Here is an 18,217-nt window from a genome sequence, read left to right on the forward strand (position 1 = left end):
CAATTTCGGTTGGGATTATAGAATTTATCCTCTTTTTTTAATTAGATAAATGTTGAAATTTTATTATAATTATATGATTTCTCCCAATTTATTTAACCAGAACTTTAAACTCTTAGCTGGAAAGTTAAATATTTAGCATTTTTTAATCAGTAACATTTTTAAGAATAAACTTTAAAAATACAAGACATAATCAATAGATTTAATTCTGTCCTCTAGATTTTTTGTGAGGGACATTTAGATTAATATTTTAGCATTTTGTTATTTCAGAATATCTAATATAATTTAGCAAATTCCTAAGCCTTGGGGTGCCATTGACTGAAAACAGGTAACCATTAAAATGCAAATTAGTTAGATTCTTTCTATCAAGGATGGAAAACTGAGAAGCAAGCCTCTCTTTAAAAGTTGTCACTGGTAGGAAATTTTTGGCCTACCTGCTCTGTTGGGGAAAGGGAGGCTAGCCCTTCCTCTATTAGAAACTGCTTTGGGAAGCCAGCCTTAATTAAAGGGAGTAGCCGTCTTTTACCTGGGCTACTTAGATTTTTATAATTAATATATTTTAATAATTTTTGAGATTTAAATCCAATTTATTATTTTAAGGCATATTCTTTAGCAAATTTTCCTAACAGAGATAATTTTACTGAATTTCCTTTTTAGCCTTGAAATTAACTTTTTAATATTCTTTATTAGTATTTAAAAACTGTCCTTTATTATGGAAATGCCAATCCTGCTGCTAGAATCTAGCCAGCATCTTTTTTTCTTTGGGTTAAATTTCCCATTTTTCTTAGGAAATAATCAGTCTTGGGTTTTATTTTGTATATTTGTAAAGAGATTTCAGCTTGAAACTGTATCTAAATGTCCAAAATCAGACAATGCGTGCCTTAGTTCCAAGCCAGTTTTCTCTTTACACGTGCACAGAAATCCAAGACGCATTTTTAAATTTCAGATCTGGTGGCATCTGCTGTAGCTGTATCAGAAATGCAAGGAAATCATCATTTCTTCTCTATGTGGGAGGTTTTAAATCTAATGATATTTTGTTTATTTCAGTAGGCAAGGCAGCACCCAGGGCAGACAGAATGTCTTATTCCTATGGATCCAAGGTCCAGCCCGGCACTTCCAGGGGTTGATCTGAATAGCTCTTGTATCTATTTTGCTCTCTGGGGCGGGCTGGGTGCTGTGCAGCCTGCTGGCCTTGAGACGGCACAGGGACAGGAGGGTAAATAGGCAATGCCCCTGTTATTTGCCATGGCTGGGCTGGTCCCTTTTGGTAGTTTCCCAACTGGTGTCGAGGCAAAGAATTTCCCTGAATATCTGTCTTAGATTTACACTCATTTGCCCAATGTTTTCCTTTTTTACATTTAGGGCATAGTCCAGGTTGTTTGGGACCTCTGCCATTTCCTTTATTAACCCCTTTATTAGAAGGACACTGTTTTGCCATGTGTCCTGTTCCTCCACAAGTGTAACACTTGTATGTTTGACTTTTCCCTGTGCTAAATTGTTGCTGAAGAATTCCCTCAATGGTGGTTCCCTTTAATGCAGCCACAATGGCTACTCCTTGTATATGAGGGACCAATATCTGCGCAAATGCGGATATAATCTGAGAGAGTCCCCTTTCTTTGATAGGGCCGCAGTGCAGCTGGACAGGCAGTGTTGGCGTTTTCATATGCCAACTGTTTAACTATCAACATGCCAGCCTCTCCATCCACCACTACTTGGCCAACAGCCTGTAATAGCCGAGAGACAAAATCCTGATACTTTTCATCTGGCCCTTGAATAATTTTTGAGAGCTCCTCTGTTTTCTGACCAGAGGTGGGTAACTTTTTCCAGGCTCTGATCCCAGCTCCATTAATCTGTCCATAAGCTTCCTGGGGGTATTGAATTTGATTGTGGGTATCAGCATAGACTCCTTCACCTACCAGCATTTCATAAGAAATATTAATCTGGGCAGCTCGATTACAAAAAGCTTGTTCCTTAGCCTTTTCATCATATTCTGATTTCCACAAGAGATAATCCCCTCCTGACAAACAAGCCTTGGCAATAGCTCTCCAATCATTAGGTGGGAGAGCCTCTGAGGCCATAGCTTCCAAGATGGTTAAAGTATAAGGGGAAGTGGGCCCATACTGAGCACAGGCTGTTTTTAACTCTTTTAAGGTTTTAAAAGGAAGTGGGTCATAAGCACGCTCACGCTGTCCCGTGTGAGGGCTCACCCATTCCATAACAGAGAAGGCGTGAATGCCCAATTCCTCACCACACTTTCGTGCCTCCTGCAAAGCCATCTGGAGAGGGGAAAGTGGAACTGGTGCTGCACAAGGCAGCGGAGAGCGGCGGGAACGGCCCCCGCGTCTTCTCTTTTTCTTGCCAAGAAGCTTTAATAATTCTAAAAAGCATTCTAACACATCCTCTATATCACTGCCCTCTTCAGTTCCAGCAGAAAAACATTCTTCCTCCTCTTCTGCCTGAACAACACCTGTATTATCATCATGACAGAGAGCAGCAGCTTCCTCAAGATCCTCCTCATCTTGAGGAGTTAAATTGTCTTTAAAAGTTACATTATTTCTGTTTAATATACTGTCTTTTTTAGACTCCTGTTTTGTGCTATCACACTGCTTCTCCTTTTTTTCTGGCTTAAGAGATGGTTGATTATGGTCATGCCTGGGATCCAAACAATCCCGTATTAAATTCGATAAGGAAATGCAGACCTCCTGAATGAATTTTAAAAAATTTTCCACTTGCTTGTCATTAACCTTAGTTCCTCTACTATTGAACATAAACTTTAACATTTGCCCATAAAGGGCATTTTCTCTAGATTCTAATTGCCCCATGCTTTCCTCCCGATTATCAAAAAATTGCTCCTCCCTTACCTTAACGAGTGCACTCTTTATCCGGAGGAGATCCTCACGGTCGTCTCTCCAGGCCCAACGGAGTTCCTCACCGTCTTTTTCCCAGTTCCTCAGTCCCTTAGCTCGGGCGCCAGATCTGTCAAGGCCAGCCTGACAGGGTTGAGCCGGGCTGAGGCAGGGAGGTGGGAATTGAGAAAAGAAAGAAAAACAGGAAAGCGGGGTCGGGAGGACCCCAGTTCTCTCGATGAACTGAAGCGAGTTTATTAGCCACACAATCCTATTTATACACAACACACTGAATCGGAGGTCTGTCAAGAGGAATGTATTCTTTGTTCCACTTAGTCTCTAAGGGAGAGACACAGCAGAAGGACAAGTTCTCAGTACAGCATATCTCAGTAAATAGTTACAGACTTCTTGGCAAGCTATGAAAGGCTGTTCTCATTCTACAAATGTTACTCCCATTCTACTGATAACCGCCATCCAAACAAGTCTGGGAAAACTGTGTGGGTAAGGGTCCTAGCCTTGCTAGCCCCTACAGGTGCAAGGACCTTGCCAGCTTACATCTGGCCCCCAACAACAACAACTTATGGGATGAAGTGAAACCAGTACATAGAAGCAAGTTTATAGCTATAAATACCTACAAAAAAAGAAAAAGCTCAACTAAACAACCTAATTTTTTATCTCAATCTATTAAAGAAAAAAACAAAATAAGTTCAAAATTAACAAAAGGAAAAATTAAAAATTGGCCCAGCTGGTGTGGCTGAGTGGTTGAGCATTGACATATGAACCAGGAGGTCAGGGTTTGATTCCCAGTGAGGGTATGCACTTGGGTTGTGGGTTCAGATGTGCAAGAGGCAGTCAATCAATGTTTCTCTCTCATCATTGATGTTTCTGTCTCTCTCTCCCTCTACCTTCCTCTCTGAAATCAATAAAAATATTTTTTTAAAAATTGCAGCAGATATAAACAAAATAGAGAATAGGGAAATAATAGGAAAAAATGAAGCTCAGTTATGCTTTTTAAAACAATAAACAAAATTTACAGAACTTTTGCTAATTTAACTAGGGGATGGAGAGCCAAGACTCAAATAAATAATATCAGAAATAAAAGATGAGACATTACAATTGATGCCACAGAAATAAAGAATTGAAGGAGACTACCATGAACAACTATATGCCAATAGATTGGATAACTTAGGAAAAAATGTTTAAATTCCTAAAAGACACAACATACCAAGGTTGAATTATGAAGCAATAGAAAACCTGTATAGTTCAATAATCAATAAAGAGATTGAGTCAATAAAAGAAATCTTGTAAAATAGAAAAGCCTCACTGCTAAATTCTACCAAACACTTAAAAAGAAGTTTTAATGCCAATCCTTTTCAAACTCTGCCAAAAGAAATGTTATCAAACTCATTTTATAAGGCCAGATTTACCTTGATACTAAAGCCAAAAAAACACACTATAAGAAAAGCAACAGGCTGATATTCCTGATAAGCATAGATGAATAAATCTTCAGCAAAATATAAGCTCACCAACACTTCTTATGCCAGGTCCAAACAAGGTTTATCCTAGGAATGTAAGGATAGTTCAAAATTTGCAAATTAATAAACATGATACAACACATTAACAAAATAAAGGCTAAAAAAAATCACATGATTATCTCAATAAATGCAAAAAAAAAACACTTGATGAAATTCAATGACTTCGCATGATAAAATCTTTCAACAAATTAGAAATAGTATAAAATTTAAACAAAATAATAAGACCATAGAAGGAAACCCATAGCTAACATCATACTCAATGTTAAAATACTGAAAGCTTTTCCTCTACAATCAGGATGCCCCTTCTCACTAACTCTATTTAATATAGTACTGAAATTCCTAGCCATAGAAATTGGGCAAGACAAATATATATATATATATATATATATATATATATATATATATATATATATTTATATATATATATATATATATATATATATATGAAATTTGGAAAGGAAAAAGTAAAATTATCTGTTTGTAGAAGAAATGATTTTACGTATAGAAAACCCTAAAGTCTCTACCAAAAAACAAAACTAAACAAAACAAAAAACCTGTTAAAACTAATAAATTAGTTCAATAAAATTGCAGAATATAATAATAACGTACACATGTAACATCAGTACACATTACTCTATACTAATACAAACTATCTAAAACAAAATTAAGAAAAAAAATCCATTTAAAATAGCATCAAAAAGAATAAAATACTTTAGTACAGGTATCAGTAAGGAGATAAAGATTTGTACTGTGAAAATTATGAAATGTTGAAATAAATTACAGGAGACAGAAATAAATAAGAGACTATTCCACCTTTATAGATTGCCCCAGAAACAAACACAAGCATATACTATACACTACTCTTTAATAAGAGTGCCACCTATCCACAGTAGAGAAAGGATAGTCTCTTCAACAGTGTTGGAAAAACTGAATATCCATTGCATTTCCATAGAAAAAGTAAATTCAAAATGGATTAAAGACTTACATATAAAACCTGTAGCTACAGTCATGAGTGATTTAAGGAAGGAGATACACTCTCAGAAATGTGTTGTTAGACAATTTTGTCATGCAAAAATCATAGAGGGCACTTGCACACACTTAAATGGTGTAGTCTACTACACACCTATGCTATATGGTATAGCTTATTGCTCTTCAACTACAAACCTATACAACATATTACTGTACTAAATACTGTAGGCAATTATAACACAATAGTACGTATTTGTGTATCTAAAAATAGAAAAGGTACAGTAAAAATCTATAATAATCTATAATAATAAAAGCATAATATGCAAATCAACCAAACAGCCAAACAGTGGCAAACCATCCTGCCGACCTTCCGGACAAAGCTGGGGCTGTGTGGGCCGAGGCAGCCAGGGCTGAGAAGGCCTACACTTGCACAGATTTTGTGCATCAGGCCTCTAGTATGGTATAAAAGATTAAAAATCAGTACACTAGTTCAGGGCATTTACTGTGAAAGTAGAGTTTGCAGTATTGAAAGTTGCTCTGGGTGAGCCAGTGAGTGGGTGGCAAGTGAATGTCATGGCCTAGGACATTACTATACACCACTGCAGACTTTATCTGTGCACTTTGGCTACATTAAATTTATAAAATAATATTTTTCTTTCTTCAACAATGAAATAAACTTGGCTTACTGTACTTTTTACTTTATAAAATTTTTAATATTTTTAACTTTCTGACTCTTGTGTAATAAAACTTAGTTGAAAACACAACACACTGTACATCAGTACAAAAATATTTTCTTTCTTGTTATCCTTACTAGAGGCCTGGTGCACAAAATTCATGCACTGGGGGCAGGGGGTGTCCCTCAGCCCAGCCTGCACCCTTTCCAATCTGGGACTCCTCAGGGGATGTCCGACTGCAGGTTTAGTTGGACATCCAGCAGTCGGACATCCCTCTCACAATCTGGGACTGCTGGCTCCCAACCTCTCCCCTGCCTGCCCAATCATCACTCCCAACAGCCCTCCCATGTCGGCCTGGTCGCCCCTAATTGCCCTCCCTTGCCTGCTCAGTGACCACTAACTGCCCTCCTCTGCCGGCCCGGTCTCCCCTAACTACCTTCCCCTGCAGGCCTGGCTCCCTCCAACTGCCCTCCCTCCCCTGCTGGCCCAGTTGCCCCAACTCCCCTCCCCTGCTGGTCTGATTGCCCACAACTTCCCTCCCCTGCTGGTCATCTTGTGGTGGCCATCTTTTGACCACATGGGGGCGGCCATCTTGTGCAAGGGCTTGATGGTCAATTTTGCATATCACCTCTTTATTATATAGGATATAACCAGCAGCACAGTAGGTTTGTTTGCACCAGCATCAGCACACACAGGTGAGTCGTGTGTTAAGCTATGATGTTATGGCAACTATTAGGTCACTAGATGAGAGGAATTTTTTGGCTCCATTATATTCTATGGGATCACAGTTCGATATATGGCCTGTTATTGACCAAAATGTCATTATGCGATTCAAACTGTACAAAACTTCTATAAAACACACACACACACACACACACACACAAAAAAACAGGGATAGAACTTCATGACAATGGATCCTGGCAATATGTTTTGTGGTTGTTGTTTTTACAATACCAAAGAACAGAAAATAGAAGCAAAAAGAGACACATGAGATTACATTAAACTAAAAAGCTCTGCATAGAAAGAAAACAATAAAGTAAAATGGCAACCTATGGGATGGGAGAAAATATTTGAAAATCATGTTTCTAATTGGGGGGTTATTGTTCAAAACTTTAAGAAAATCCTTCAACACAATAACAACAACAACAAAAAGATTAAAAAGAAAAACAAGTATAAACCAAATAATCTGATTAAATAATGAGCACAAGACTTTAATGGGCATTTCTCCATGGAGGGACATACAAATGGCCAACAGGGAAATGGAAAAAAAAAAAAAAAAAAAAAAGCTCACAATTTTACCCTAAACAAAGGAGTTTTTGTTTTAATATTCTAGTCTATATTTGTTTTAGAAAGAAATGAAAATCTCCAAAATGAAAAATTAAAAAAGAAAAAAATGCACAATATCACTAATCACCAGAGAAATGAAAATCAATATCATATTTAGATGTCTCCTCACACCTGTTAGGATGGATATTATATAAAAACAAACAAACAAAAAACCCCACCAAAACCTAAGTGTTGGCATGGATATGGAAAACCTGTAACCCTGTATACTACTGTTTGGAATGCAAATTGGCAGTCGCTAATGGAAACAGTATTGTGCTTCCTCAAAAAATTAAAATTAGAACTCTCATATGATCTAGCAATTCCACTTTTATGTATGCATCCAAAAGAACTGAAATTGGGATCTTGAAGAGATATCTGCACTCTGATGGTCATTGCAGAATTACTGACAATAGCCAAGGTATGAAAGCAACTTAAACAATCCATTCTTAAAATAAAAAGCAGAGACCAGGCTTGAAATTGCACTAAGCAGACAAAATCAGGTAAGCCATATAAACAAAACTTTAATTTAGGTCATTTTGCAAGACTAACTTGACCTGGGTAATTTCTTTTTTATGCCTCAGTAACCATAATAAAACTGGGAATCAAACTGAAACCGTGGTTTCTTCTCAGCAGGATGAAAAGGTGATTTCTTTCTTGGGTGGATTGGAAGAATGAAGCCAGAGATAATAGGTGGCAGATGAAAAGGTGGAAATGTATTAGAAACAAGTACAGACTCCCATGTAGGGAGGGGGTCCCAAAGGAGATAGCCCACTAAGTGCCTTTTTCCTAAGGTTTATTAAGGCTGCAGTTCTTTGTGTCCTGATATTCCCTTCTGATTGGTCACTATAGCAGCTTCAAAGCTCAAACCCCACGTGAGGCCCCCCTCTTTTTCTCCCCCTTCAGTGGTACAATTCTCTATCCCCTGTGAAAATGTGTTTTCCTCTTTCTTCCCCTTTTGTCAGCATTTCTCTACCCCCTGTGGCTTTCCCTTATCTTCTGTGAATGGGTGTCTTCCTCTACTCTTATCCTTTTGTTCTCTGTGAATATATACCTTTTGGCAGCTCCAAGTCCTCAGCCAACTATGCCTCCCTCCCCCATGGATGCCCTAATTCCTAAAACTCCCTAAACCTGGCTATTTTATCCCTAAAAACTTCTCTCAATAAGTAAAACAAACTGGTAACTAAGATTGATATTCCATACCCTAACCAATCCTTATCCTACCTAATAAAAATGGAATATGCAAATTAACCATCACTCCACCCCCCCATTCTCCCACCATGCATGAATTTTGTGCACCAGACCTCTAGTCATTTAAGAAAATTCTAATACTGTAACCAATCTCTGTGCAGGTTAAACAGTCAATGCCTTCTCACTATATAAAGTGCTTTATAACAATATATCCATGTTTTGGTTTGGGTACTCTCATTCTGTGAACTGTGTGCACCCTAACTTTTACTAATTACTACTTCAATGATTGACTTATGCTATGTCTGAACTTTTGACACCATCCATGGATGAATGGTGTCAACTAGAATTCCTATACCTATGAAAAGGACTAATGTAACATGTAGCCAAAATGACTCAACAAGGGGACCTTTGCAAACCTTTGTTATTGGCAACTCATAGTCTGGCATAACAGTGTTAAGATAAAAACATTCAAACCTGTAAAGAGTTTTTGTGAGTTTATTTGAGCCAAACTGTCAACAACTGCCAGGAAGAAGAACCTCAACAGACTGAGATAATGCTCTGGAGAATGGCGGTGATACCGAATTTTTGGACTGGAACCTGGATTATTTGTTCGCAGGAATCGAAGAATGAATCCACGGACAGAAAGTGGTATAGCAAAGGTGGAGTTTTATTGAAGAATAGGTACAGACTCCCACATGGGGAGAGGGAAGAGTCCCACAGAACGGACTCCCAAGGAGGGAGGGGGAAAAGGTCCCACTGAGTTCCTTTCACTATGGCTTATAAAGGCCTCAGATTCTGGTGTCTAATATCCCCTCTGATTAGTCAATATTCTCCTTCGAATTGGTTACGATAGTGATTCCTGAGGCCCTCCTCCCTCATAGTCCTTCCATTTCTCTGGGCTTTCTTCTTTTCCATCTGAATGAAGGGTTTCCTTCTCTTTATTTTGTCAATATAGACCTTACTTGGCTACTTCCAGTTCCCATCTTATGTAAATGCAACTTTGTGCTCCCTTGTTTTATGGACATGTAACTGCACCTGGCTTCGTGGGGTTATGAAAGTGTACCTACTCCCAGTGTTTTTTTCCATGGACCCCAATTCTAAAAAATCCCTAAGCCTGCATATATTTCCCTAAAATTCCTGCTTCAGTGGGTTACATCTATATTTATACATTGCAACCAAAGGAAGGGACATAAGTAGGTTACATGAAATTCATTGGTGATAGACTAGAGAAGCAGGAGAAAGCAAAGTGGGGAAACCCCTGGGATTGGATAAAAAATTAAAATGATAGACATATACTTAGGTGGGTGCAGGAACAATTAACACGATAACAATGAAAAATTTGTGAAGAATCATTAGGTTGTGCCCCAAGGGGTCCAGAAAAAGGGAAGTTACAAGTTACCCAGACATTTCAAAGTATATGTTATCATAGATGCAAAACAACAGATAGGAGAAACCAAGATGGAGGCATAGGTAAACACCTGAAATTTCTGCCTCGCATAGCCACTTCAAAAATACAACTAAAAGACAAAACAGACATCATCCAGAACCACAGGAAGGCTTGCTGAGTGGAAATTCTACAACTAGAAAGAAAGAGAAAAGCACACTGAGACTCAGAGGAGTTGCGGAAGTAAAGTGCAGAGGTATGGAGGCACAAGCAGAAAGGGCTGGCAACTGAGGACGCAGTTGTCTTTTTCAATCAGGAGAGAGACACAAGATCCCAATGGCCCTAAACTCCAGTTCTGGGTGAGTCTCGGGGGACCTAGACTCATATGGGGAGACACTGGATTATCTGGCAGTGGGCAGAACTCGAGGGCAGCTTTCTCTCAGAGGTGCTTGCAGCAATTACCATGGGAAACTGAGACCTGGGGCCTCTTAGGACAGGGCTGAGGATCAGCCATAGCTGATTGCTCCACCCTGTTGATTCCCTGATACCCTGCCCCACCCAAGCTGTGCGCAGAGGCTTTTGCATATGAGTGACCTGGCCCTTTGCAATCTAAAATTACATAACAAACTGCAGCTGGGTCAGAGAGACCCAGAACATCCAAAAGAAGGCCCAAGGCCCCACAGAAGCTTGCGTTGCTTCACAGCTGGGCCTCATCTGGGCACCTCCAAACCCCAAACAAAGAAGAGGAATCTGCAGATCTCTCTATAGCTCCTGCTGGGTAGCCTCAGCCAGAGGCTAAATTAGCACCTCCTTAGAGATCCAAGTGCCAGTGTACCCAGTGGTCAGAGTGGGACCATCCAGATTACAACTCCTCATATCCATAAGGGACACACTCAGGGGGCAGACTCAGTGACCACCAAAGCCCCACTGAAGCAAGTCTTGCCCCATAAGGGTGTCTCCAGCACAGAAGTTCTCCCACCGTAAACACAGCTTATTCTCACAGCCAATTGGCCTGGAGGTCAGTTCCTCCCAGTGATACCAACTACACTCTAGGCTTAACTACAACAAGACTGTGCACACAGCCCACAAAGGGGTGCACCAAGAGTGTCCACCTCAGGTAATTGGGGAGGCTGAGCCACTGGGCCCTATAGGACACCTAGCACATAAAGCCACTCTATCAACACAGGGAAGCAGCCAAAATGCAGAAACAAAGAAACAGGTCACAAATGACAGAAATGGAGGAAAGCAAACGACTGGATACAGAGTTCAAAACCACACTTTTAAGGTTTTTCAAGAATTTTCTAGAAACTGCCTTATTGAGGGTCTCAAATTTAGTAAGACCCTCAATAAATCTAGTGAGACCCTCGAGGATATAGAAAAGGACCAACTAGTAATTAAGCATACACTGACTGAAATAAAGAATATTATACAGAGATCCAACAGCAGACTAGAGGATCACAAGAATCAAGTCAAAGATTTGAAGTATGAAGAAATAAAAAACACCCAACTGGAAAAGCAAAAAGAAAAAAGAATCCAAAAATATGAAGATAGTGTAAAGAGCCTCTGGGACAACTTCAAGCGAACCAACATCCGAATTATGGGGGTGCCAGAAGAAGAGAGAGAGCAAGATATTGAAAACCTATTTGAAGAAATAATGACAGAAAACTTCCCCTACCTGGTGAAAGAAACAGACTTACAAGTCCAGGAAGCACAGAGAACCCCAAACAAAAGGAATCCAAAGAGGACCACACCAAGACACATCATAATTAAAATGCCAAGAGCAAAAGACAAAGAGAGCATCCTAAAAGCAGCAAGAGAAAAACAGTCAGTTACCTACAAGGGAGTGCCCATACGACTGTCAGCTGATTTCTCAACAGAAACTTTGCAGGCCAGAAGGGAGTGGCAAGAAATATTCAAAGTGATGAATAGCAAGAACCTATACCCAAGATTACTTTATCCAGCAAAGCTATCATTCAGAATTGAAGGTCAGATAAAGAGCCTCAAGGATACGAACAAGCTAAAGGAGTTCATCACCACCAAACCAGGATTATATGAAATGCTGAAAGGTATTCTTTAAGAAGAGGAAGAAGATAAAAAAGGTAAAGATAAAAATTATGAACAACAAATACATATCTATCAACAAGTGAATCTAAAAATAAGTGAATAAAAAATCTGATGAACAGAATAAACTGGTGAATATAACAGAATCAGGGGCATAGAAAGGGAGTGGACTGACAATTCTCAGGAGGATAGGGGTGTGGGGGTGTGGGAAGAGACTGGACAAAAATCGTATACCTATGGATGAGGACAGTGGTGGGGGGGTTGGGGTAAGGGCAGAGGGTGGGGTGGGAACTGGGTGGAGGGGAGCTGTGGGGAAAAAAAGAGGAACAACTGTGATAATCTGAACAATAAATATTTTCAAAAAAATAAAAAGAGAGAAAGAAAGAAAAGAAAAAAGACAGATAGGCTCAGTTAAGGTAAAGGTTGACCTTGTCAGTGAAGATACTGACCTAGGATGTAACTACCCACCATAACTGCTTTTAATTAAAGTTTAATTTCAGACCATCTGTTGTGGTTACTTTAGGTCTCTGAGTTGGCAAGACTGCCATACAGGCTTTCCCTGAGCTTGTCAGGTTAGCATGTGGCCCCTTTTGTCCACAATGGGCACATGAAAGACATGGCCCTTGTGGCAGCCATAAAGGTAATGCCAGGGCCCAACAGCATTGACTTATGCTAACAATGCTAGCCTAGCTACTGTTAACCAAACAGAAAACAGTAGCAGGCTATGGCACCACCCCTTGAGGAAACCAACAGCAGCTTGGTGATAATGAACCCAGGTTTGTTTTGTTTTTTTCTCAAGGAATAGGTATGTATTAGTTATATGTATATTTTTACTTCCTGCACAAAATCAGTATATCCAATTTATTTGACCTAGTAGCATCAGATTATACTTAAACTTGCATAAGTGCAAAGGATCTTCTTTACATGAAAAATGTACAGAAATAGGTTCATGACCATGAATTCACTGATCTTTACTTCCAGGTTTGATAGCTATTCAAAGAGGAGTTCTTTGCACCAACAAAACCCACACCCTTGTCATCTGAAAGGAAAATTGTGCCTAAGAAGGGCTATGAAAGGTCACAGGATCAAGTTTTCACTGATTGTAAATTCAATGTGTCTCCCCAACAATGTGTACAAACTTGAACAGCAAATAACTGTTAAATGAAAATGAAATGTATTTAAATAAACACTGCCTTGATAATTATTCAAATGTATATGTGTACACTTTTGGGGACACCCTGTATAATCCAATTGCCGTGATACTTTTTTACATGAACATTTGTTGAGTGGAAGAACTATAAGGAAATGTAAGCCTTTTCTAACAATATGATTATATCCCTCATTAGACCTTTTGTTTTTTTAGACTGGGGAATGACATTCATTTCATAGTCAACAACAGTGTATTGCATGCCTACTATGAGTTGGGCAATGTGATAGTATCTGAAGAAAAAAGAAAATTATGAGCTCTGATCTTTAATTTCTCAGAACTAGTGGGCTCATCCATTCATTTGCCAATACCTGTAGCCCATATTCTTACATGTACTATTCAATGACCAGATCGTTTGCTTACTTTCATAGAGTGTCTTATATAAAGTTCTAATCCTCTGGGTGTTAATCTGTCACTAGGAACAGTTTCAATCATAATTTTCTTGCTCTTGATCATGACTCCCCATATGACACAGCGAAACAAATTAGTGTTCTTATTTCATTGATTTAACCTCTGGGTCTTTATAGATCTTACTTCTCTAATTAGTCTGCAAAGAGAAATAGCAATATATAGATTCGAAGAATACATTAAGACAGAGGAAACATTTTTACCAGTTTGGAACCCAAGGGGATTTTAGATCTGTCAGTGTGATGAGTTGGGTTTAAAGTTAGCTCGTCTATATTATAATAAATAGTGTTATGACAACACACTCTGCTCTAGGCATTTCAAAATCACTATAGTTTTGTTCTTCACAAATGCTGAAATATACAGTAAATGAAAATTTATATTACATTTTAATATTATAATATTGAACATTCTATTATTTTCATTCTTAAAACTATTATCCTATTTCAAGTAAGTACTAATCATTGCTTGTCTGTACAAGTTCAACCACTTGTCACATGGTCTTTGTTACTGGGGATCTGTCCTTTCTCAGATGATCTTCCTATGAAACAATATGTACTTTACATGACTTTATACGTCCACTTCTCACTATGATGGACTAATTGGTACTGGAATAACCCTCCATATGTAAACCAATATAAACTGAAAAAAATATATGAAGCAACTGCTTTTAAGCATTGAACAGTAGGCAACATAATACTGCAGCCTCAGAGAAAAAAGTTTAAGTGTGTGAATAGGCACTAGAATATCTGCAACGAGCTAAACACATTATGTTGTTTTATTGTAATAAAATGTGCATATACATATAATATTTTACATTAAATTAATCTATAAATCGTGTATTTCCTTAGGTGCATGTAAATGAAGTGTTAGCCATTTCTACTTTTTTTTTTAATATATATATTTTATTGATTTTTTACAGAGAGGAAGGGAGAGGGATAGAGAGCCAGAAATATCAATGAGAGAGAAACATTGATCAGCTGCCTCCTGCACACCTCCTTTGGGGATGTGCCTGCAACCAAGGTACATGCTCTCGACCGGAATCGAACCTGGGACCTTTCAGTCAGCAGGCCGACGCTCTATCCACTGAGCCAAACCGGTTTCAGCAACCATTTCTACTTTGAAAAAATTATAACAATGGTTATTCATGTTTTATTTTCTATTTCATTTTAATAAACTTTCCATTCATTTGTAAATAATTTTATTTTAATACTTCCAAATAAAAGTTTCATGCAGAACCCAGTCTTTCTTGTCTTGTATCCTTCTATATCCTTATACCATAGTCCAAGGTCTGGTACTTTGTAGGTACTCAATACACTTATATTGAGTTTATGAATGGAAGGATACTTGCAGGTTTCTTCTCAACTAGATACCCAGCATAATACTATAGATAAAATGTTTTTCCTATGATGATACTTTAGTAAATATGTTAATATCACCAATATATGTATATTTATACAGTATAATAATATATTAACAATACTTGCATTGCATGTAAATATCTAAAGTACCTCAGGCCTCTCAACCCTTACATCTGTAAATGAGCTTATAATCTTAGAATATATAGCCCTATAATTTTAAAGAGCATAAGAAGTTGTAATAGAAATTATAAGTGAGTTGGCTATATTTATATTTTAGAAAGCTATGTGATTCCTTTTTCTCTTTGAAAAGTTTGTAGAAAAACAAGTAACAAAAATTAAGTCAGGTAAAAGGAAAAGAAAGTATAAAACATTGTTATTTTACAGAACAAGACATATGACAGGCGATGGATGCAAGTTATACAAAATAGGAAGTGGAAATCTAAATGAAACCTTTTTCTATAGTACATACAAATCAATGTATTATCATTTAGAGCAGCATTAATTCAAACAGTATTTTGTGAGTACCCACTGTACGCCAGGAACTATGGAAGGAACTTAGCCTATACATGTGAACAAAGCAAACATGCCTGCTTTCATGGAATTTATCTTCCACTAGTGGGAAATATGTAATAAGTAGTAACTGGACATAATAAATTGAATATAATGTTGAAGATACTATTTTGTAAGAACAGATATAAAGAGAGTTCAGGAATATTAGACACAGGAGTAAACTGCAGTTATAAATAGAGTATTGAAGGTAGAGTACTATTTGAGCCATAAAAAGATATTTGAAAAAAGATTTAAGTAAGTGAGAGTGCTGGCCACATGACAATCTTGGTAAGAAGGATTTTAAGTGAAGAGAAAAAGATGTGAAATTCCCTAAAATACAAGTAAAATTTGGTGTGTTCAAAGATCATCAGGGTGGTTAGAGAGGATGCAAGACAGTGCATGCGAGGCAGGGGAAATATTGATATTTTACAGATATATTTCACACTTAGTAAGGTTTATTGTGTATTAAAGGGACCACAGATAGACTATCTACTCTAAGGTTTGAAAATTGAAACTTAAAAGAAGAAATTGTTACAGATATTATGTAAGAGAACTCCATTTTGTAGTCTTTGGTGGCAAAATGGGACGTGACAATAATGTAGCAACTTTAGGTGCCTTTTAAAAGAAGTACTTTCTATGTAAGGCACTAACATCCTGCAAGCCATAGTTGGTGGCAGAAGTTAAGATGCTGCTTTTTAAAAAAAAATCTAAATCTTTAATCCCTCATAGTACTTATAAAAGTAAGAACAACTGGATTCTTTGATTTGTGAAAGTGAAAGCCCCATATCCTTTTATTTAGTAATAAGTGCCTCATCACATTTGATCTGTGATGAGGCACAAAAGAATAGAACTTCAATATGAACATCACACAAAACCCTCACCATTCGTTTTTTTGTTCCATGAGGCCACTCGCTTCAGCTGTTAAAAGTACTTCTTTTAAATCATTTTCTGAAGTTGTTACCTTTACTGAAAAGCTTTCTAACTGTCCACGAATTTTGCAACTACCGTAAACCAGGTGACAGCTTAATCCTAGAAAATGTTCTTTTGCTCTTATTATTATTTTTTTTTATAGTGCCAGATGTTTATTCCCACCCCCAAGTGGGACTGCTCGCATACACAACACACAGGAGTTGGCACCAGGGAGGAAAACAGCACCCCTGGCCTTCGGCCAGGACAAGGCTCTTTCCCAGCCCTTGGCCCATGTACGAGATGGGAGAGGAGGATGGCTTCTCTTTCCTGTGAACAAGAGGGGACTGAGGGACCCATGAGCAAACCCCACTCTTCTGCCTCTCAGTCAAGGAGAGCCATTTTGGTGACATGTTTTGTTCCAATTATTATAGTAAGTGGAGAAGGGATTGTCCCAACCATTACAGGTGTACATGGTAAAGGAGAAGTAAAGTTTGGATTAGGACATAAGAAGGGGCAGGTGATATCATCAGAAGCATGTGTGGGGCAGGGAGAGGGAGGAGCAGTCATTGGGCTTCTGAGCTTCACAGTCCTTGGCATAGTAGGAAGGGCAGAGAGATGGATTTGGGGCGTATTGTTTGGCATTGTTTATGTCCTCAAATTCAGGCTTGAGGGATGCACTACCCACGAGGAAGCCATCCATGTCAGGCTGGCTTGCCAGCTCCTTGCAGGTTACCCAGTCACAGAACCTCCATAAATGATGCGGGTGCACTGAGCTACTGCATCAGAGACATTGGACTTAAGCCATCCCCAGAGCTTTTCGTGTACTTCCTGGACTGCTGGGGTGTTGCAGTCTTGCCTGTACCAATGGCCCACACAGGCTCATAGGCCAGAACAACCTTGTTCCAGTCCTTCACGTTATCTGCGATGACCTTGGTTTGTTCAAAAACCACCTTCTCAGTGATGCCAGCTTCCCTCTCATCTAGCTTCTCCCTAAAGCAGGCGATCACTCCAAGTCCCTCAGCCAGGCCATGGGCCACTTTCTGCTCAATCAACTCATCTGACTCCCCAAAGACCTGCCTTCTCTCCAAGTGCCCAAGGGCTACCCATGTGGCTCCACAGTCTTTGATCATGCCAGGGATGATCTCCCCAGTAAAAGCCCCATTAGTCACTTTGTAGCAGTCCTGGGCAGCCACAGCAATCTTGGGATCTAGCTTCTGCCTGGCGAAGTCAATGCAGGCGATGGGGGGTGCACAAACCACCTCTGTGTCGGCTGGCACCATGGCGGCCTTCAGAGTGGTGATGAGTTCCCCCAGAGTCCTCTTCCACCCATTCATCTTCCAATTCCCCTGATTAAAAACTTCCTGGAGGGCGCCATGGCACTTAAGCTGACCGACTGAAGGTCAGTATCCTGCTCTTATTATTCTTAAGAACATCAAGGACCCAGGATAAAATAACAATACCATCACATAGAGACCCTACCAGAAAAATTATATAAGTGTACAATTTTTTCAGAATTCAATCGGTAATCATATTTTAACTTCATAATTCTCTATGTTCAATAAGATAAAACTAATATAAAATTGTTTTATATATTTGCAGGTCTATCATTTGATGCATACACATTTAGGATAACTATGCCTTCTTGAAAGCTTGTTTCTTATATCATAATATTATATTCCTTAATGCCTAAGACAATCTTATTTGCTCTGAATACTACTTAATTTGACCACCACCTATTCTTTTTTTAAATTAATATTTTTGTTATATACCTTTTCCATCATCTTACTTATAATCTGATTATCCTAT

At 38.6% G+C, this 18,217-nt stretch overlaps 1 pseudogene; it reads right to left on the bottom strand.

Annotated features, from left to right (window-relative positions):
• Window positions 1–16,937: 16,937 nt before the first annotated feature.
• Window positions 16,938–17,813, bottom strand: LOC118650437 (annotated as a pseudogene).
• Window positions 17,814–18,217: the final 404 nt, after the last annotated feature.

This window comes from Myotis myotis, unplaced genomic scaffold (genome assembly GCF_014108235.1).
Source record: "Myotis myotis isolate mMyoMyo1 unplaced genomic scaffold, mMyoMyo1.p scaffold_m19_p_3, whole genome shotgun sequence".
Taxonomy (NCBI): Eukaryota; Metazoa; Chordata; class Mammalia; order Chiroptera; family Vespertilionidae; genus Myotis; species Myotis myotis.